Genomic DNA, 23470 nt, shown 5'->3' on the forward strand with positions numbered 1-23470 from the left:
TGTTACCAGGAGAAGGCACCTCAGCCAAGATGCGGAGGTGGGGGAAAGACACTGAAATTGGAGGACTCTCCCTTGTGTGAGTGAGAACAGAAGTCACAAATAACCCAAGAACTCAGTGAGAATTGGGGACAGGGGGGGATGGGCTGGCACAACTCACATAAAATGTTAATGATTCAAGTCAGGAGGGAAATGCACAAAGTGCAGGTCACAGAAGTCTGATGCTTCTCCCTTTTTATTTATTTATTTATTTTTTACTTCTCTGAAGTATTAAGAGTGAATCATTAATCTGAAATTTGGTACTGCAGAACTGACCAAAGTCACGTCTCAGTGTCTGGCTCAGTGCACTGAGGGTATATCCACACAGCAATTAAACACCCTGGCTGGCCCATGTCAGCTGACTTGGGCTGGCGGGACTTGGGCGACAGAGCTGTAAAATTGTAGGGTAGACATTCGAGACCCCACGAGGCAGCAGGCTTCCAGAGCCCAGGCTCCAGCCCAAACTTCTACAGTGCAATTTTACAGCCCCACAGTCTAAGCCCGCCAAGTCTGAGTCAGCTGACGTGGACCAGCCGTGGATGTTTAATTGCTGCGTACACATACCCTGAGAGAGCTTCCTACAGAAACTGTTTCCAACAGAAACAGGGCTGAGAGGCAGTTGGCCTCACATTGCTAGATGACAGCCACTGCCTGAGGCCATTGCTTCTTTGAGTACAGTGACACAGTTGAGGTTGCTTCAGCATCAAATCTCAAGGTACCCCAATGTTCAGGGCTACCATGCGAGAAGAGCTTAGAGTCGCATAGAACCTCTCATCCCAAAGTGTGTTATGAACCTAAACTGGTACAGTTACTCCATCCAATGCCGAAAAGCACCCAGCTCTGGGGCGGGGGTACAAAGCATTGGTTTAAAAGCTTGGTTCTGTTACCACTGCTCGGCAGGGGTGTGCAAGACAGTTCAGGAAGTCCCTAGCATACCATATACTCAAGGCAACCATAACATTGCTCTCTGCACTTCCAGGTTGCAAAGAGGATGGTAGTGGAGAGGCTACTGCTGCCACAGATAGGCAGAATTCTCCAGGAACTACCAGGACCGCTCTTGGAGTAGCCATTTCTACACCCAATCTAGCGGTGTAAGAAGTGTTGCTGCTCAGCACTCGCTTGCTAGTGCCTCATATAAGCACCATGCCTCCCTTCTCACCACTTTGGAACTGCAGGTATCTTCCCCCTCCCTCCCTGGCCACACAGCCATACACTGCATGCTGCAGCACATGATTTGTAAGTCACTGGCCATGACCAAGTCAGAGTAGGTTAAAGCTGGTATCCAAATGAGTGTGAATATCTGAGAATAGAGTTTATGGCCTCTAGTTATTTCTTGCTGTAAGTCTAAAGGTGATGAGGTCAATGGTTCAAGCATCAACTGCTCTTGTAAATAACTGTAACTTAATCCACCTCATTCTTGAAAGGTGGTTATACAAAGACATACAGATGCTCATATATATACACATGCACACTTTTAATTTGCAGATACTCTAGTTTCTTTCTCTTCTATACAAATTCTTCCTCCTTAGGTCTCACTTTAGCATGTGTCTGGGGCTTGAGAGATTATGTACTATCTCATACCCCCTGTGGAATGTTCCCTGGTTTTGCTAAGGTCCCAAAGACAGTCCCTTTTGGCAAAGGAAGCTCAGGTTGTAACAGTGCAAAGCTTATTTCACCTTTAAATTCAGTAATTTTCCATCCCTCAAACATGCACATTTGTAAGCCCACAATATGCCATGCAAAGCTAAAGCCTGTCAGCTGTCTGTCAACAAATCTCTGTGTTTCTTTCCTCTGCTAAATTGGCCAGCAACCTCGCCTCTACATGACCTGCAGCTTAGGCTTCTATTTGTACAATTCCACCTTGACCACTTAGTCCATTGAGATGCAACAGTAAGAGCATCGCGGGCCAGGAGGTTGGAAGATTTCTTTTCATGCTCCAGCACCCCAACTGCAAGTGTATGTGGGGAATCTCGGAGCAACCCACTCAACTGCTGGCGTTGCAATCCACAGCAGAGCAGTCTTTAGCCTTCTCCTGCTTCCATGACCCCTGATTTCTGTCATACTTGGGTATTGCCTGTACTCTCTATACTTGTCTTCCCTTATTCTTTGTCTTCTGAACTCTGTTTCACAACCAGTTGTGGGAATCACTGTTTTTAATCCACATAATGACAAGGAGAATAGTGGCTGGCAGTGCTGTAGTACCTTTCATAAGAGGCAGGCAGCATGGAAGTCCAGGCCAGGACACGTGGAGACCCTGTGTTGTGACAGTAGAAACTGATTTCCAAAGTGTAGACTTCTGACTTCAACTGGGGTGATAAGTACTTGGCACTTCTGCAAACCCCATCATCCCCTTCTACAGCCCAAGCTGGTATAGTCAGTCTGTGAGCCAAAGGATCCATCTATGTCCTGCAGCCTCATTAAAGAATCTCCTTGCTATTTATTACAACCAAATCCTGTTTCTTCTCTACCATAAAGGACAGGATGGGGCACTAAACTATTAATGAATTAAGCCTCACAATAGACCTGTGTCTGTCTAATCTGTCGTCCTGGCCTTTTATAATTTCATCCTTCCTCCAGGAAGCAAAAGTCTTTATTACAGGAAATCAATATTATTCACTGGAATTCACCCTTCTTGGAATCCAGGGTGTTCATGCTTATGTCTGGTGTTTGTTTGTTTGTTTTGTTTGTTAAGGGCTTTCAGGTATACCTGCCCAACTCCCTTTGAAGATCAGTGGAGTGCTATGTGCAGATCTAAATGCAGAACTTGTCCCTACTGTTCTTGAAATGTGTGTTAAATTTTCACTGGCAGAGCCACTTCCATTCTAGTCCTTCAGATACCTTTTATATTCCTAATTATTTATCTAAGTGTAATTGACTTGCAAGACATTCCTGGCTTTCAATTTGCATTGAGTGAATTATTGACCCGTCACCTGGGTCATCGATGTGAAGAGGCGTATGAACAAGCTGAATGCAAAAAAGCTACTTTGCATTCCCCATAGCAGATATAACTATTAATAACGCTGCTGAACAATGCACTAAGTGCCTGCTCAATTTTAATTTAAAAATATATGGCCAAATTCATCCTTGGTGTAACCTTGCTGAAGTCCACAGAGTTTTGCCAGGCATGGATTTGCCCTCGTAGGCTGCTTTAAAATCTCTCCCATGCTAAGACCTGATATGCTCATTTCCAGAATTTTTACAGCTGACTTCTAATCAAACCCATTAGAAAATCAAACCCAAATAACTGGACCTATTTTCAAGGTGAGCAAGCAATATCCAGCTCAGCTTTTTTCTTTGCTATTCCATAACAAACAAACAAACAAACTTACTGAGCATGCTCTGTCTCAACCCATAAACAAAAACAACTTCCTCTAGCAAGAAGGCATCTCCCTGTAGGCCTCGGGAAACAGTCTAACAATAAAGCATTGCCTTGGGAGTCACGTGATCTAAGGTCAATTGCTGGCTCTGCCACAGACTTTGTGTGTGACCTTGAGCAAGTCACTTCTCTTTTCTGTGCCTCAGTCTTCCCATTTGTAATATGTCAATAATTACATTAGGGGAGTTAGGAGGATATGTTCATTACTGCTTATAAAAGGCTCAGAGATCCTCACATGGAAGGTTGCTGTGGAGAGGCAAAATAGTATTTGTCTGGGAACGGCCATAGTTCTACTGGCACTCAGATACTTTGAAAATACCTAGACAGAAAGACCCCTGTCTACTCTCTCAAAGCAAACTTGTAAGTCCCCAGAGAGAAGAAAATCTGCTGTGTCCCTAACTAATATCTCAACACCCAGCAAAACAAATACAGAAGAAAATACACAATGGTTTGGGGAAAAGGGGATCGTAGAGCAGCACGAATAGTAAACTGAGTTGTAGATATTTTCACAAATAAAAGCGTTGAGTTAGATTCAGTATGATCACATTATATTTATCATTCATGTTACTGAGATCAGGACCTCATTTTGCTGGGTGCTGTACATAGCAAGAGACAGTTCCTGCTAGAAACGCTTACATTCTAAAGAGACAAGACCAACAAGGGTGAGAGAAAGGAAGCACGCTTATGAACATGACTCGGAGGGGGAATTGAGGCACGCTGAAAGGAAAGGGGGTCAGGCACCTTACCTGTACATGTACTCTTGAAAATCCCACCAGGTGCCTAGCTGCATATTTGGGCACCTAAATCCCTTTTAAAAAGTAGTCTGTAGAGATCAAGCACCTAAGTCCCAGTTTCAAATGTAACTTCAGCATTTAAGAGTCTAAATTAGTGGGACTTAGGCATCTAAGTCTCTTACTTGCTTTTGAACATATTACCCTAAAAGACTTGTCCAAGTTCACACACAGTTCAAGTCTGTGGCAGAGCCAGGAAATGAATCCAGATTTTCTGGGTCCCAGTCAAATATCTTATGCACAAGATCCTCCATCTCCCATATTCTTTGCAAGTATTTGAATGACCACCCAATAGCTTTGAAAATGTCCATGAATCTCAAAAGTTGCACAAATGATGATTTGTCCAAAAATTCATATTTATTGTTCTTCTGTTTTGAGGGGGAAGCACCTTTCAGTCATCCGATCAGGGAGCGGAAACAATAGCATGTGAACAATCAGTTGTATAACATGCAAATAGCAAATCCAAGAGCCACTCAGGGTCTGAACATTCACGGTCCAGATTGTTTGTTCTGAATAACAAATCACTTTTGAAGCCCAGGATGGGCTCATGGGCAGCTTCGCTAACCAGAAAAGGGGCTATATTTTGAAATGAATAATATTTATACTGATGAGCACAGGCTGTTTTGTGGACAGCATGGAGCCACAATACAGAGAGCATTAGGGGCATACTTGTATCACAGCTTCCCTGCAACAGAGGGGTGGCACACACAGTGCTCTCTCATGGGGGGTTTTGCTTTGTTGTTCCTTTTCTTGTCACATAAGGAAACCTAAAACTAAGCACCTTCTGCAAGCTGCTGAGCTCCCTCCACTCCTATTGCTGAAGCTGCACACAGCATCCCATAGGGGGCACTCAACCGCTTGCAGAATCAGGTGCATGGTGCTGTACAGTTAGGGAGTTCTTTCATGACCTCAAAAGGTGATCAGCTTTCAGACAAATCCATAGGCCCCATCATACTTAGTCTTATGGGCTGCCCTGTTGCCCCAGAATATCAGGACTTACCAGCGTATTTGTGGGAGTGACTACCTGGTTCACATAGAGGGCAGCTCCATCAGGCGTCTTGGCTGTCAATAAATATGAACATGAACTCCCAGGGCTATGGTAAGTTGCATCTTGCCCCAAACGGTCAAGGACAAACAACAGATCTGGATGGAGCTGGAAACTGGTAAGTAACTTAATCAGGTGAAATGAAGCATGAGAGCCTCTTTCCTCCCGCCTACCTCATTCTCCCTCCTCAGCGGGGTCCGAAGGCCAGGGATAGTCATCTGGTTAGTCCAGGCAAGTCAAAGCTCACTAAGCACCTTGGAAGTTTCTGAAAACAAGATTAGCCTGTTGCTGGTAGGAATGTGGGATTTGCACTTAAATACTAGAGACTGGACTAAGTGAACTGATGCCAAGATAAATACTGCTGAGGTGTAAAACACCAGGGAGTGAGGGGGAGGAGGCAGTGGTCCAGATAAATTGTAGTATCTAGGGATGATTTCCATGGTAGTTAGATGATAAGTGCCTTGGGGCAGGGCTGTCTGTAAAGCTCTGTGCACTATCAATAACAATTCTAATGGGGCGGCAGCTGCATCTTTCTGCAAGTGCAGAAGGCCCCATTAGTAGTGTAAGAAGCATGGAAAAGGGCAGGATCTGGGAGCCCATGAACAAGGTCTGCGTCTGTGCAGAGATTTCAGACTCCTTGCATCCCTGCAGCAGCTGCATGTACACCACAGTGAGAGGATGCTTTGGGAGGTAGGAGCAGAACACCTGGTCAACCTCCTGCTTGGAGACGCTATCTGAGGAGTCCATCTCTCTCACCATCACAGAGCTCCTCTGCTTCTTGATGAGTTTGTTGGGCGTGCTGTGCATGAAGTGGCTGCAGGCTTGATCACAATGGTAAAAACTCATAGATATTCACCTGAACTAGAAACCCCGCATCTGAGCCGGCGTGAACATTTGTAATTCAGGTCTTGTCTAGGCTGGAAGACTCTATAGTGAATGAAGAACCAGTGAAATGATAACATTTAAAAAAAAATCCAAGAGAGTGAAAATTTGAGCCATTGAGAAGGGAAGTGATCTTTAGGCACGCACTGGGGCTGATTCACAACTGTTACCCCGATTTTAAGCAGTATAACTTTTGAAACCAGCAGAGTGAGCCCTGAATTAAACTGGGATAACGATGCAGTGAACCAGCTCTTTGCTGACACCTCATTAACTTTAATGACTAATTCATATTTTTGGAGAAAGGAAGCCTTTGTTGAACTCAGGCTCCAACCCATTCAGTTAAGGTGTGGGAGCTCACAATAAACTTCCCTGATACCCCCAGAAAGTCCTCCAGAGAGACCAATCTTGATGTGCCTGATAATTCTAAGGTACAAGCCAACCAGAAAAAAGAAACATTTAGGTAAATAAAAACATCTTTGGCTAGAAAAGGGCACACATTCAAAGTTTAAAAAAAATATATCTTTTTGTAGCTCACCGTACAAGCTGTCATGTAATCAGTCAGACCTGTCCCTGACCCAATACATGTTAGTTACCTTGTCTGTTTCTTTTCTATGGATGTTTACATGCAGGATAACAATATTTGATAAACAGCCAGGTACTACAAGGATATTAATAAATCAAAGCTTGTGGATACTATCAACCACAAAACAGAAAAGCTTTGCTCTTGGGTGCCTATTTTTATTGTTTACATTTCATAAGCACATGGGATGCTTCTGTCAATGAGGAATTCTCCCCTCCCATCTGGACCCCTGCCACTCTTACGTCTATATCAGTGATAGTCTCTAAGGTGCCACGAGTACTCAGTCCTCAGTGGTTCAGGAGCCAAATTAGTGATTAACATTACCCAAAAGAGCCACCGTACTGTGAATTAATTGTTTCATTTACTATTTTATATATATGTATAGCTTTGTTCTTCCCTCTTTAAAGCCAACGTCATTATATAGATCCTGCAGAAGGAAGGCTTCTATCTCATCTGTGTTAGGGGATTCTATAGGAATCATTATCAACGTATTAAAAGAAAGGAGGTAAATTAGAGCTGCACAGAGAGGCCCATCATGGACTTAATCGAGTTTCCAGCCTCCCTGGCTGCAAGAGATTCTTCTCTGAGCTATTTACTATGTTTCATATCTAAGACCCTTCAGCTGCAGTGGAAAATGCTTCATTTTAGGTTCATCTAAATCAGTGGTTCTCAACCTTTTCCATAGTGTGAGCCTCTTTCCCATACCTAGATCCCCTTCCCATCTAGCCAGGATCTAGTTCCTCCCAAAATAAATACAGTCAAAGCAGGGTGGTCATGTCCTTGATGCCTGTTCATTTTCATGACACCTCTAGAGGTCATGACTCCTAGGCTGAAAGCCCCTGATGTGATCTCCTCAATAGCACATTCAAAACCCCCTTAACTGCGATGCTTTGTCTTCTTCTCCATTCCCTTTTCTTGGGTTCTGATCACGGCATAGCCTAGGAGGAGAAATGCAGCCATCTTGATGGGTCATAGGTGGAGATGTGGTTGCTGATATAGCTAGGTCCTGACCCCTTGGCGGCTCTGAAGATCAGGATGAAGGCCTTGAATCGGCAAAGAAAGTAGGGTAGAATCCATTAGAGGATGCAATAAGCTACAGCAATACAGTCTGGAAGTGGCAAATATATGGTTTGCTGTAGCTAGATCTTTGTCCAGGAGCAAGGGGCAAAAACCTCACAGGCAGCTGCATGCTTTGCTCACTACTGTCACGCCCTGATCATCCAGGGTTAGTTATGGCTCTGGAAGGATCCTGACACTCTACCCTTGTTTGCCTAAAGTCTCGGCTAGTCCTTCAAAGCATTGCCAGAGTGAGGAATCAAACCTAGATCTTCTGCATTTCAATCCAATGCTTCATCACAAGGTTTGACTGCTCCATTTATCTCCTTTGCCCAGCCCCATCTCTGGGAATTCTTTCACATTTCTCCTTATGCTTGGAACAGACACTCATCAAACGTGCTCTGTCTCTTAGGGAAAAATATTCCTGAAGACTTACCTGTTCTCCAAAGAACATGAGCTCCAAAGACTACGCTGCACTCTGGGGCTGATCCTGTCAGCTGTTCTGTAATAATGTTGTGACAGGTGCAACAAACAAACTTCAGCCATTTAGATTTGCTGGGGACTCAGCTTAGGGTTGTTGCCCTCTGCTGTGGAGGTGGATAATTGATCCAATGGGATATGGAAAGTTCTCGCACAGCCTAGCAGCAAAATTCTTGGCTGTCCAGAGAAGGAAGAGAATCTTGGAAGTAGGCTGGAATCCAACACATGTAAATCCTTGAAATGGGATTGTTGCCTGCTGGTATCTTACCTCAGTCTACACTAGTGGGGAAATATTTTATACTGTGAAGCTCTCTGTCCAGTACCTGGGACAGAAACTGGAAAAATGGGATCATCCGACCAGCAACAGGACAGATGGGTCTTTCTGGGAATTCAGGAGGGATGTTGCAGGGGCCAGATTTTCAGCTGATGTAAATCAGCATAGTTCTAATGTCTACACACACATACACCAGCTGGGCACCTGGATGTAGATCTTTACAAATCACTCAGCCATTCCAAAGCTGTGATCTGTCTGATCTTGCACAAGAGCAGGAAAAACACTTTGTTAAGTACAAGAGAGAGACATGCACGCCCAGTCCAAAGCAAACCCCTTCTGGCAATTCCGAGCTTCTTATCAGAAATAAAAGACACCCACATGAGCAACGATTATGAAATCCATTCAAAGAGTATCCACTAGCCCCCATCCTCTCCCTTTTCTCATTCAAATTCTGAGCCAGGCTTAGGTTAAAAATGTATATTTGTTTTTACAAGGTAAAGTTCCAGGGACTTTCAAGATTCTTTTAAAGCATTTCAAAACAATATTTTTATCTGACTACTATTGCTTTCTGGCTTCTTTTAATCAAAATTGGTTTTAGATACAATATTATCCGATGCAAAAGTAATAATTGGCTCTTGTACAGAGCATTTCATTCATCTGCCTCAATACAATGTACAAAGCAAAATCAGTGTCATCAGCCCCTTTTTAAAGTTGGGGAAACCAAGGCATGGAGCAGCAAAATGACTTACTCAGAGCCACATAGCAGGTCAGTGTCAGAGAAAGGAATGATATCCCAGTCCAATACTCTGTGAAGGCATCATTCTAATTTAAAACAAGGTTCCTTTGCATCACTCTAGACTAAATATAATTTACCTTCCCATCAAGAACCCCTTTACACTGCAGAGTGGTGTAAAGGGACCTTTGTGGAAATGAGAATCAGGCCCTAAGTGTGTGTTTGTTTTTTTTTAATATAAACTGAACCTTGTGTCTCTCTCTTTTATGGTTTTGTGATATTTAGGCACAACCAAACACTGTGTGATGACCACAAACTATATGTCACTTAGATTTCACAGGTCATTTTGCATTTGTTCAGGATAGAAATTAAAAAGAAAACAGTTGTGTTCATTAGCCAGTAAGTGCTTTGAGAGAAGGTTTGGTCACTGGGAATAGAAGAGGTGTTATAAGAGAGATGTGGTACAAAGGATAAAGCAACATGGCATTAGCAAACACAAGCTTTCTGAAATGTTTTTCTGTAAGTCTGTATAAAAATACTCTGCAGGATCTTTAACAGGGCTAGAAATTGGTAGCTTGACAATTTGTCTCTTGGGATTCTGGTGATATTGCAAATTAGGAGTCCGGAGTTTCTAAGGACGCCTATTACCTTTGCTGAGAGTTCAAGTTGTCATTTGGTTATTTTCTGATTTAGAACTTTTAATAGAAGGGAAGTTTTATTCTTTCTCTGATGGAATGTCACCATGCAAAGAAAGATTCTTTGGTTTCTTTCCATCTTTAGTAAGAACTCTTTGCCCTTTTGTGTTGCCGTTCATCAAAGGACCTCAAGGAATGTTACAAATATTTCATTAAAGGGTCACCTTAAACTGGAATTTTTAAAAAATTAATAATTTTTTAAAATTACCAGCTTCTGACAAAGCACTCTTCAAACAGGATGTCCTGCTTTCTAAATTCATTTTTTACATGCATACATATTTTTCTGCCTCCCTGCTGATATTTAAAAGGCTCCTTGCAGCTGTGGAAAAGTAACTGACTCTATCCAGGGATCAAAGAAACTGACTATGCACAAAAAGGTGCTGTCATAGGCACAAAATGGAACAAGTAGAGAATTAAAGGGTTTTCTGCAATTTCTTTCAGTTTTAGTAATTCATCTATATTACATACCCCATCACTCTAGTATCTGAGCACCTCAGTCTCTAATGTATTTATCCTCACAGCACCCTGTGAGGTAATGCAGTGTTATTATCCCCATTGTACAGATGGAGAACTGAGGCATGGAGAGCCTAAGTGACTTGCCCAAAATCACACTGGAAGTCTGTGGCAGAGCAGGAAATTGAAGCCAGGTCTCCCAAATCTCAGGCTAGTGCCCTGACGAGTTGATCATCCTGTCTCTCTAATCTTAGTAATTCTAGATGTTTACATGTAACTAAAATAGGTGCAAAATGTTTGTGTTGATAGCATCTTGTTAAGCCCTGCAGCACCTCTGTGTTTTATACCTATTTCACAGATGTGTAAACTGAGGCAGAGGGAGCTTTAGTGACTTGCCAAAGTCCCAGAGCAAGTCAATGAGCAAACCAAGACTAGAACCCAGATGTCCTGACTCCAGGTCTCCTGTTTCAATCATTAGGCTGCACTTTGACCCTAAGGAGGTGAGAGGACATAAGGCACAAAGGATGCAGTCCACAAGTTGCACTTAGGGTGCATCTGGATGGTACAGTATGGCTAATTGTACCCATACATGAGCCTAGAAATGGCTGGGCAAGCCCCTCTGGACCTGAGGTGGGTAAAGATTCATCTCCATCAGCTTTCAAGAAGACAACCTAAAATTTCACTCCTTACCTTGTTTGCTAAGCAGTAAGAATGGCCACAGAAGAGAGAAAAGGCTGCCCTGCTTCTTGCACAATGAGTAACTCGCAATATCCCTGGAGCTGTAGGTTTCTTCCGTGCTTTGGTCCTGCATCGGATGGAAGAGAGCTCAAGGTCCCCTTTGGTATTTATGTCACCGTGTTAGCTCAAACTGGTTGACAGCTCATCTATATGCAGTGGCACATTAAGGCTGTGCTTTACTTTATAAACTCTGCTAGAAAGGCACAGCAGTGGCGGCTAAATGGTTTAGATATAGCAGAGGTGTCGAGCTGGCAAAGCTAACTAAGGGAACCTGTGCAGAAGGACCTCTGAGGGCCGAACGAAGCTGCAAGCCACCCCCTGCAAGCCTCCCTCCCCTGCACCCTCAGGGTAGTCACAGTGGAAATTGCTCAGCACTTGTTAGAATCAAGTGACCTATGTTACTTATGGGCTCAGCAGGTTAAGGAATAGCCAGGGATCTCCTGACACCTGCCTCTTTTCTGGGCAGGGCTGCTCACACTCTGCATGGTTCATATAATCTGATCTATGGAGTTATGGGGACATCTCTGCCCTCCCCTCCTGATCCCTGACTAGGACCTGGGGACAAACAAAGGAGACGCCATCCCCAGCACATCCTTACATTGAGCCCAGTGCATCCTGGGATAGGACTCTGGGAGTTTGATTATTACTGGGCGGTTGCTGTCATTGCCAGGCGGTGCAGACACAGTCACAGAAGCTCATAGTAATGTACATCTTCAGTGTTTCTCATTGCTTTGGTTTAAGGCGCTCCCAATCCCCTTGGTCCTAACATGGATTAAAGGAACTGAAACACTCTTGGGGGTTGGCAGCTGACCAAGCCTTGCAGACTCCGTTAGAATTTCTGGTTAGACAGCAATCTGATCTCCAAGAAGAAGCTCCCCATCTGAACACTCAGGTTACCCATCATTCGTGGGTCAATGGAACTCGGAGCTTCAAGCAAACAGAGACATCGTCAAGCCTTGCCTCCTGCAAGGTCTGGACAGTCATGCTGGAGAAGATCTTTCCCCTCCTGTTATGACTCTTTGATGGAGTGGTGGTGCGGCATCCATGCTTGGTGGCTATTTCCCAACAGCAGATGTACAGCAACATAATGGAACTGCAGATTTAAAGGGCCAGATCCTACTCCTGTTGAAGCCAATGGGAGTTTTGCCACTCGCTTTAGTGAAAGAAGCATCTGCCCCAAACTGTTCTGAAGAGGGGAAAAACACCAGTATAAAGGCTTAACCATTCTTATTGGTCATCCCCTTGTCTTACTGGCTCAGTCATTAATAATCGATCTAATAACACTTTTATGCAGCACTTTTCAACTTCAAAGCATGCCAATCCATTAGCTACTCCTCCCAACACCCCTCTGAGGCAGGTAAATAAATTCTCTGGCAGGGCTCCAAATAGCCCCCATTTCTCTCCTCCCCAGTTTCTTTAAATAGGTGGGTCTCCTTGAGTGCTCGTGCTCCAGAAAGGTGCTCCAGATGCCCTGGAGAGAGGCATCTGCCCTGTGATGACTGAAGGGGATGGATTTCTCGAAGAAAGCCCAGTCTTCCCAATGCAAAAGGAAAGCCAAATACTCTGGGGATATTATTCAGAGTGGTCTTTTCAGCAACCCTATCAACTACCAGCTGTCTCATGGTCCCATCTAGCTCACATGTATTTTCTCATGGGCCCATAAGCTTAATAGCCTAAGTCAATAGCCTGTTCTGTTGTCCCAGTTGTTTCTTCTTCCCCTTTGACTGGCATTCTAGCACCAGCAAGCAAGGTGGTGGAGTCATCTGCAGTTGTCCTGTGCTTTTTCACAGGCTAGACAGTCAATACGAGCACATGATACATTTCAAGCCATGTGCTTTCACTGCTGGGGCCACCTAATTAATCCTTAAAGGAAGGAAATTTCAAGTGAAGTGTAATACCAACAAAAGGTGCTCGATTGGCAGTCCCTGAGACCAGAACCCTCTGTTTCTCCATAGAACAGCATGGAAAGCCTCAGCTCCAGACTTGCTTCCTTTTAGCAAAGAATCTGAGGACTGACCATGTCTGGCCACTAAACTCTTCTCTCATCCCAAAATGCCTCGGTGCCTGACTCATCCCAATATCACTCTCCAAGTTGGCGGTTGAGGCATATTGGGATAATAGGACAGTGCGGCAGCCGTATCTGGTCAGTCCTTGGCCTCTCTTCAGATGAGGAGCCAATTAATGCCAGTTATGGTGGTGGTGACTTTTCAGTGTGGACCCCTGTCAACTGGGAACTAGATCGAGATCCACCAGCAGATTTCACATGTGCCACCAACTCAACCATAAGTAGCAGAGGCTGGAAGGAGAATTGATAGGGTGTTGGTGGCTCATCAGTCGGGGACAATCCCATGAAGGGGAATTTGGAAGTCCACAAAATGGGACTTCTCTAGTGTCTAGGCGTCTTTAGGATATGCATTTATGCAGTGCTCTGCAAATTCTTCCTGATACCTCTCAGGGCAGATACTTGCAGACAAGAAGAACATTGCTGTGTGGGGGAAGGTTTCCTGTAACCGGATAGCCCAATACTTCCCCCATAGCAAGCCCTCAGGGTAAGACACCTGCAGTGAAAATGCCACATTGAGAAGAAGTTGTCTGTTGTGTGACTTGGACGGCAGGGGAAACAAAGCCAAATTCTCACTGGAAGGAGTAAAGCTCATTACTTTCGTCGAGTTTAGCAGCTTTGGCCAGATCAGTGACCAAGGATTGTTACAAAATGAGAGGGGCAGGGAAGGTGACTGCCAGAGTATTACTTGGTTCACCAGAAAATGTAGGGCACTGATGGTCCGTGCCAAGAGCAGTTCCTCCTTCCACTCACTGTAAGCTGGGTGGATTAATGAATAACACTTGGCTCCAGGTGATCCAGCCCTAACAGGGTGATGGAGCAATAAGTCTGAATCAGAGCAGTGAGCAGCACAGCTGATTGCAACCTGTGGCAGGACCTGGTAGCAGAGGGGATTGGCAAAGAGTCCATGGCAGAACAGGGAAATGAAACCCAGGAGTCCTGAATCCCCTTCCCCTATTCTAATTATCGGACAGTACAGTCTTCATTCTGTGGGCTAAGATAAGCATACAGTAGGAGGCAAGAGGAAGGGGAAAGTACGATGCTTCTTCTGTAGCCTTTCATTGGCAGCGACTGGGATTTCCTTATATTGACAGGTGTGGACACATCAGCCGCACAGCCTTGCTACTTCCCCAGTTCAGTCCTAAGCAAAGCGATACAGACTCTGGGCCGCAGGTGTCCCATGTGTCCAAGGCTGCCACGCCTAGGGCTGATCTTACAAACCCACAGAGTTTAGATCTGACTCCAGCCTTCTCCAACATAGGTGTTTGGAGCCGTGATTTTTGGTTTGATAGCTGAAGAAATGAGCCAACCATGACATTTGGGGGTGTTTAGACTGTACAGTCCAGATCTCCCACTAGTGTAACTCGACACAGCTCCACTTTACACCAGCTGAAGTTCTGAGGTTAGGTTTTGATATGGGTTCATCTCTGGTCAGGGCCGGCTCCGGGCCCCAGCGTTCCAAGCAGGTGCGTGGGGCGCCAGTGAGAAAGGGACGGCAGTTCCTCTGGCCGCGGCGGCAATTCGGCCGCAGCTTCTCCCCTTTGTTGGCCGCAGCAGCAAATCGGTGGCAGCTTCTTCCTTTTGCCGACTGTGGCAGTAGTTTTTTTTCACTGCTTGGGGTGGCAAAAACTGTAGAGCCGGCCCTGCCTCTGGTCAAGTCAGGCTTCTGTGAGAGACACAGGAGTTCACATCCTTCATTTCTTTTTGAAGGGCTTAAAGTCAGCAATGAGTTACAGCCCAGTGACCAGGCATCTTAATTATAATTTGATACAAGTACAAAGCATCTGTTCCTTACAGTACATACCATCCCATAACAAACCTCCTCAGCTGAGACAGATTAAAGTGACACCAAGCCCCAAAGGAAGGGCTTGTTTCATCTCAGACGCTGCGTTTTTCTCCCTCTCCTCTCTTCCCCTCCACTGCCTTCTCATCTACCCACACACAGACAAAGAGGAATAGATTTAGATAACTAGCAGAAGTTTAAGTCATAGTAGATGGTATAAGAAGCATCTAATCTAAACTCAGTAGTATTCAGCAGTAAGAGTCAGTAAGTCCTATGGCCTGTGTTTATGCAGGAGGTCAGACCAGATCATCACAATGGTCCCCATCTGGCTTTATAAATCTAAGGATGAATCTATTCCTGGCTGTGTCACTGAGCTTGATCAAGTCACGTTACTGCTCTGTGCCTCAGTTTCCCCATCTGTAAACTTGAGATCATAACCCACTTTTTCAAAGTGCTTTGCAGAGCTGGGAATAAAAAGCTCTACCTAAGTTCAGTGCAAAGCATTATTTGTCTCGCTGCAGCCACCTGTCACTTTACAATTCTTTCAAAGCAGCTGACAATAGGCTGGATTGTCATGGTTGCTCATCTGGAAATTCTGAGTGGATCAAATTCAGGGTGGCGCCTTTTGAATCAGGGGTTCACCTCCCTGCGGATGCCCCCAGGTGTGTCTGTTTTTGTCTTGAAAGCCTCTATTTTCAGCTCAGCCCACTGTTGACCATTTTGACCTTCCTTTTTCACCAGCTCTTACTTTGGGGAGTCATTCCATTCTCTGCCTGTTGTCCTGCTAGCTTTCGTAGAGTGGCTGCATCTTCTGTGCTGTTAGACCCAGAGTTTGGGGAGATGGGGCGTTATTAGCAGTATTATTATTATTTTTACTTTGGACAACATCCCAGTTGCCTAGAAACAGCATTAATAGAACAGAATCCGTCCCCAGGGTGCATTGCTACATTATGCTTCTCACAGGGCCTTTCTTTTGAGGATCTCAAAGCACTTTCTCAGCATTAATAAATGAAACTCCTCCATGCCCCAAGGAGGTGGGGGAATGTCATTATTCTTGTTTTGCAGGGAGCCACAGAAGGCCAAAGAAAGATGAAAGGCTTGGGTTGAAATCCCGGCTCCACGAAGCCAATCCCACCCCTGCTCTCCCATGCAATTTGTGGGGGAGCTGAAAAGCATGTTATCAGTGTCTTGCCCAGTATCACTTGGGACCCTATCCAACTCCCACTGAAGCCAATGGAAAGCTCCCCACCCCTTTGCTTGTCATGGGCTGGATTGAGCCCACGGTGAGCAGCAGTTGAGCACAGAAGAGAGCAGCAGCCCTCAAGTTGTACAAAGTGCAATCTAATTATTTCTCGGTGGTGGGAATGTGGTATCAGGGTAGGGTGACCAGGAAGCCAGTGTGAAAAATCAGGACGGGGGTGGGGGATAATAGGCGCCTATATAAGACACCGCTCCCGAATATCAGGACTGTCCCTATAAAATTGGGACATCTGGTCACCCTATACCAGAGGTAGCACGGCCAGCCTACAAATAGGCTAGGAATGGCTACTGCTACTGAATGGCTAGGAATTCCATATCTCCTATTCTGTTACCTTCTCTACCCTGCTCCTCAGCCTGCCTGTGCGTGCCCACCTAGCTCTTCCGCTTTGCCTTTCAGATTGCAAGCTCTCTTGGGAAGCGGCTGTCATTGATTATACATTGGTATAGCACACAGAACCATGAGGCCCGACCTGCTTGTGACATTTAGGCAGTACTTTAATATAAATGTTAAATCATAATAGTACTACTAACAAGTAATTCATGGAATAATAGACTTTAGGTGGTAGCTTTGCCATAAATTCCAAGGGCAGCAGGACTCACTGAAAATTAGTCTTGTTAATTAATAAGTGTAATTAGTTACACTTTAAAAATACATCATATTTTTGTGTGATATTATTCGCATCAAATAGAGCCTTGATTTGAAATATCCCACTATTTTCTGAGCTGAAAGTTGCAGATATTTCTGATACATGCTGCATAGTAACTTGTGTGTTTAACAGAGGGTTCTGCAAAAATCATGGGAAGTGGCCAGTTTGGTATCTTTTGTATCGACCTTATTTCTGAAGGTCACAGACATTAGAAATGACCACTCAAAGAATGATTGTGTTACAGCTGAGTGAGCGTGTGAAAAAGCTCCGGTAGGGAAGGCAGTAAGAACAGGTTGGATGGCAGGTATGATCACATCTGGTAATAAACAATCAGGCAAAGAGAAATACCAGCTGTTCTGCAACAACCTTTCATCAGCACTGGAGAAAAGATGGAAGACTTGATGTGGCTTCATGGACATTAGACTCTGTAAATGTGTTGTAAAAAGAGAGTGGTTAATGAATAGAACTAGCTGGAAAAGGGAAATCCCTTTCGACCAAAACAAATCATGTTTTTGAGGAAAAAAAATGTCTCCCAAAACAGGATGAAAAGTCACAAGTGTGAACTTTTAGCAGGAAGGGGTTTCAGTGAAAACTCCATCTTGGGAGAACTGAAATGGAATTTTTCAGCTTCCTAGCTGCATGCTGGTAGATGGTGAACTTGACAAGAGCCTTCAAGCCCATTTGCAAGAGAGGCACTCAACCTCCTTGCCTCACCTCCAGCTCCAGAAACCAGAGAGGCAGAGCGGCTCCCTGCCTGGGAGGTGGATAAGCAGAAAGGTTCTCAGCCTCTCTTGCCCCGGAGCTGGGGGAAGGTAGAGAGGCTGGGCACATGGGATCTCTGTCTGTTTGTCACTGGAGCTGTAGGGGAGGCTGAGAGCCAGGGAGGGCAGAGGATCTGGGCACTTAGCCTGGGCAGAGGATCCGGGCACTTAGTCTTGGCAGCCCTCCTGGCAGGTTTTTGTCAATTTCCCTTTCTGCCTGAAGGACAAGTGCTTTCCAGCCAAGTCAGGAAGCCATCATTTCAATTTGCCTGATGGAAAGTCAACATTTTAAAACAAAATTTAAAATTTTCCCACAGCAAATTTTGATTTTTGTGAAAGGGCATTTTCCATTGGAAAATTATTCTGGCAGAAAATTCCTGACCATCTCTATTGTTGGAGTCAGTGTGGCCCAGGAGATAGAGCACCATCCTGGCAGTCAGAAAATCTGAGTCCTTTTACTCACCTGCTGGGTGACCTGGAATAAGTCTATATGCCTCTGTCACCCCTCTCACCCCTTGTCTACTTAGACCGTAATCTTTGGGACAGGAGCTGTCCCTTACTATATGTTTGTGCTGTGCCTAATACAAAGGGGGCCCAACTTCACTGGGACTTCAGCATGCATAAGTACCATGCTGAATTGGGGCCTGAGTGCTGACTGCCATGAGACAGATGGTCATTCTTATCTCTTGTGGCAGGGAGTTCCACAGTCTGCATCAGACTCCTGTGAAAGTTCTGTTTCACACACTCACAGGTGTCTTTCCATGGCACCTGCGGAACGGAGCTGCCACCATGAGGAAGGAGTGATCATCCTCAAAAAGAGATTGTCTCTACCTACCTGAGTGCCCATCTTGTGGACAATATATGCCAGAATGTATTTACTTAGTGCAGCAGTCCATGCTGCTGTAGAATGAGGTAAATGCACAGCATCAGATCCTTCATCGGATTTGTTTCTACATACATCCAAAGTCTGCTCCATGCACAAAACTATGTAAAATATCCATATGTGGTACATGGGTAAATATCCTTTTTCAATAAGGCTTCTAGCTAGTGCTTCACCCTTTTTTTTAAAGCCCCCCCTCTACAACACTGGAATAAGATGTGTGTGTTTGTTTTCAGGAGGTGTTCAGGATAGCATGAAATGAGCATGGCACGCAAGCCCCCTCTGCTGGTTAAAGCAGGGACCACTAGAGGTGATTGTTTGCCAGCACTATACGGGTGGGGGGAAGTTCAAACCAAAAAGTTGAAATCCTCAGCCTCAGAGGTTTGCATTTTCGCAAATTGTCCACTCTGATGACAAAAAACACACCCAAACTTCATGGTTTTGGTTTGAAATTTGGAAGAGTTTCTCAAGTCAAAAATGTGATATTCAAAATTTCCTTTTGTGCCCAAATCCTTTACCCCTGCCAACATGCAGAGTTGGATAGGCTGAGTGCTTTTAATGGGAAAATGACCATTTTGCAAAAATGTTGGGAGAGAGGAAGGGAGGGAAAACATTTTGGGGTCATTAAATGGCCCAAAACAAAGAAATGCCAGAAAAAAAAGTGTCCGTTTTGCAATAGACTTTTGAATTTCATGCATAAGGTGGGAGGTGTTGAGAAGATAGTAAGACATTGCCAAAAGTTGAAGCACACATAATGAAAGCTTGTGTGACACTCATCGTCTTTGGTTGACATGCTGGGGATTGAACCAGGGCTCTCCCCATCTGAAAGTGTAAACTGCAACAGCTTGACCTAAAGAGTCAGTTTCTATAGCTTTGTCAGACTTATTGGCTCTGGTTTGGGATCCATGTGGAACTTCTCCCACACACTTACCAGTGAGTTACATTTGCTTCTTTGTCTCTGATTTAAAGCTTTAAGACTGGGAGGAGGATGCAGTTCAAACACTGATCTTTGTTACGCCAGTGTAAATCGGGGGTAACTCCACTGAGTTCAGGAGAGTAATCCCTGATTGAAAATGGTTTAAATGAGATGGGAATCTGGCCCAAGTATACAAAGGAATTTTCTTGGCACAGATGGGTAAGTCACTGATATATAATCATACATCAAATTCATAGCCATTCTGGTAGTACAGTAATTCAGTTTCAATAGCTGTCTTGGCATGACAAGGTATATGAGAGTTGCCAGAGTGAATGCATCAGTTTCCTTTGTGTAGGCCTACATTCATTCTACAAGGTTTCAGTGGTATTTTTAGTGTGGAAAGATCGTACCCTGGGGCAATTTAAGTGCTGAGATGACGACACAGCTCAACAATCCCTCGAGATCTTGTGACATACAGAATCTTGGGGGCTAGGGGGGACACATCAGCGAGGCCATGTTGTCTCGGCCAACTTTTTGTCCATTCTGCTTCTGTTAAACTTCCATGTTCAGAACAGGTGAGAGTTATGCTAGCCCCCAAAAGGAGAGAGGTGGGCTAAACCAAGAGCAGAGCAGCCTTGAACTAAGCAAGTGCTGGACAAGCTTCCCCAGTGACTCCTTGCCTACAACACCATGTAGGGGATTTATTGCTCCAAGCTCCGTGCTTCTTTGACGCTGCTGCACATCCAAATAAGTGCTTATTGGCACCATTGCATGGCACATCGCACATGCAAAGCTGGATTTCTGAACATAGCAAGTGCCTGCCCAAATTGTGCAGTGATCACTTAGGTGCTGGCCTATTTAAAAAATGTTCCCCAAAAGCAAATCTTTCTCCTGGCACTTCCCCACAACTGATTCCTCCTCAGCCCTTTTGAAAGCTTCAGGATTCCCTGGGGACGCTTGTACACTACCCAGCTGGTATACTAATAGGATGTCACCATTAAGCATCTTCCAGGTTATTGACTTCTGGAGACAGTCCCTCCAGCCAGCAGCCCACAATCCAAATGACCTCTGTTCAAACAGTTATGTTACAGGAATTGTCTGGACTGAGTTTCTGAGGCTGCAGAGTTCTCTACTGCACAGGGATGTTATGTAGTTAGATAAATTAAAGATTGTGCAGTGCTCTGATACTACAGTGATGGAGGCTGGATGCATTTGTGGAGGCAAATAGAAATTTAGCTGAAAATGTATTTTTGGGAGTTCCAAAACTGTTCATGAATTTGGGTCAAATGCGACAAATAGTTTTAAACAGAAAAACCTGAACAATCAAGACGTCTCAACGTTTCATTTTGGCTTTTCATTTCAAAACAGTATTTTGTTTTCAAATTTGGCCAATTTAAACACAGTCACACCCCCGCAAAAGGGGGTGAAAAACACCTGAAAATTTTTCAAATGAAAATGAAATACTAGGGGGAAAAAAAACCATAATGACTTGACTGAAACATTTTGGTTCACTAGAAACATACAGAAAACCCCCAAAATTTTTGTTTTGAGTTGACCTGAAACATTTCAGTTGATTCAAAGACCTTTTTTTTTCTTCTTCTTCTTCTTCTTCTTTTTTTTTTTTTTTTGATTCAATGAAAAATTTAGAAAAAAAATTGTTTGGGTTTGAATCAAAATGGATTTTTTTTCCAGATTTTTCGATTCAGCTGCTGAATTCAAAATCAGTTATTCACTCAGCTCTAGCCAGATAAATCACTTAGATACACTGAATGAACTTGAGATCTTTGATCCCAAAGCACAGAACTCTACCATTTGAGCAAAAAGGGTAATCCCCTAAGCAGGCAGTAACAGTAGGAGGCTGTCATCCTATGTGTACCAGTAGAGGCAGATGCAAAGCACGACTTTACAAACATATTACGCAAGCAATACACTATTGGCAGCTCAGCCCCATAGCAAATGCATGACTAATTCCATCCTGTGCAGATAGGCAATGAAAAAAGTGATGGGGAAAGCCCCTTTGCTCCCAGAGTATTGGGAATGTGGAGGAGGTAGAAATGGGAAGGCTGGAACCCACAGGACGTTTTGTCCTTATTGCCTGAGCCAGACAATGACTGTAATTTTACACTTATAAATTCATATTGGGGGATTGCTGGATAGGTCTGTAATTGCCTTCAGGATTACTCTGTACGAGGGATAGGGAGAACATTCCCAGAGTTATTGGATGTCATCTCACTGCAGACTGAACAGAGGGAAAACATTCCAAGTGCAGTTATGACATATCTATGTGTGGGAGGAGAGGCTTTCAAGCTGCAGTCTTCCTCCGCCGAGACTGTTACAAGGTCAGCTGGCGCTGCAGATGCAAATATGCCGAGAACAAGATGTACAGATGTGCTGGGAAGCAGGGACCCAGGCATGCTGGCATCATCAACAGACCTGGATCCTGGCCAAGGTAGATGGCAATGAAGACGCAGCGAAGTTCATAAAAATGTGCTTTGCTGCACAGATCTATCAGAATTCACCTTCTCACTGCATTGCATCATTTGACATTTTGGAGTCCTGGCTTCAGCAGACTCTCTGAATTTTATTTGGAGGGAGAGAAGACTCTTCTTATTAAAGTGCTACATATTCCCACAGCAGTGATCAGAGGCTATTGTAGGCCTAGCGAATCGACTATTGGCCTATGCATCAGAAAACCTAAATTGTATTCCTGACTTTGCCACTGATCTGCTGTGTGACCTTGGGCAAATCATTTCATGTCTCTGTGCCTGTTTGCCACACACCCCCTTTGTCTGCCTAGAGCAATATGAATATGCTACTATTGATAAATAATACATCTTACAATGCTTATTTCCATCTATATGCCAGCATGAATGGGAGTGTTATATATAGTTAGATTAAGTTTAGAATTGGTTTTACTATTGTGCATTAGAAATACTTCTACAGAATATCATAGTATTTTTCTCCTTTTAATAAAGGCTAAATTCTGTTGGAGACATGAAAAGTCCTAATATTTCATTGCCTCTATTTCCCTCCATCACGCCTACATCAGCCCACTTAGCCTTCCAACAGATGAGTTTTGGATTCAGTTCTTTTCATATAGAAGGTGTCTGTATTAAATTTCTTTAGAATGAAATACCATCTCCAAGGGTTAGATCAAGGTATAGGCACTAGAGACCTGTGATTAGGGGCCCAGCTCTTGGAGTCATGTGATGAAAGCAGGATCTCAGAAGTGAGTTTCACACATGTGGGTGCAAGAAAAAGCTTGAAAGTATAGTCCAAATCTGGGATATTTGCCAGAGTGTGAAGACCGCCTGAAACAGTAGTTCTTAGAGGTGTGCACTACCCCATGCAGCTCAGTGGGATGTTAACTCCAAGTCTCACTGCTCTTGGGGGCCCTAGCAATCACCATCCCAGCAATGGACTCTGTGGGGCAAGAGAAGAGCATACAAGGCCTGGCCTATGCTTCCAAGCAGATACATTCCAGCTGCTGAGGTTAACCCTGGGATTTTCTATGCTACAACACCTGTCTCTCCAGCAGGGAGAATCATAGAATCATAGAATCATAGAATATCAGGGTTGGAAGGGACCCCAGAAGGTCATCTAGTCCAACCCCCTGCTCAAAGCAGGACCAATTCCCAGTTAAATCATCCCAGCCAAGGCTTTGTCAAGCCTGACCTTAAAAACCTCTAAGGAAGGAGATTCTACCACCTCCCTAGGTAACGCATTCCAGTGTTTCACCACCCTCTTAGTGAAAAAGTTTTTCCTAATATCCAATCTAAACCTCCCCCACTGCAACTTGAGACCATTACTCCTCGTTCTGTCATCTGCTACCATTGAGAACAGTCTAGAGCCATCCTCTTTGGAACCCCCTTTCAGGTAGTTGAAAGCAGCTATCAAATCCCCCCTCATTCTTCTCTTCTGCAGGCTAAACAATCCCAGCTCCCTCAGCCTCTCCTCATAACTCATGTGTTCCAGTCCCCTAATCATTTTTGTTGCCCTTCGTTGGACTCTCTCCAATTTAT

The 23470-nt window shown here is 44.3% G+C and overlaps 1 protein-coding gene across 7 annotated transcripts in view; it reads right to left on the reverse strand.

Moving 5' to 3' along the window:
* Positions 1–11469, reverse strand: part of KCNJ1 (potassium inwardly rectifying channel subfamily J member 1) — a 61450-nt gene extending 49981 nt beyond the window's left edge. For 3 of the 7 annotated variants that reach the window (XR_014709283.1, XR_014709284.1, XR_014709285.1), the window contains exon 1: positions 11092–11469. The gene's annotated coding sequence lies outside the window, so the exon portion shown is untranslated. Of the gene's footprint in view, positions 1–5203; positions 5514–6752; positions 7754–11091 lie in introns of those variants that run through there. The other 4 variants (XM_084612031.1, XR_014709287.1, XR_014709286.1 and 1 more) reach the window with 4 other exon arrangements.
* Positions 11470–23470: the final 12001 nt, after the last annotated feature.

This window comes from Lepidochelys olivacea, assembly GCF_965140295.1.
Source record: "Lepidochelys olivacea isolate rLepOli2 genome assembly, chromosome: 22".
Taxonomy (NCBI): domain Eukaryota; kingdom Metazoa; phylum Chordata; order Testudines; family Cheloniidae; genus Lepidochelys; species Lepidochelys olivacea.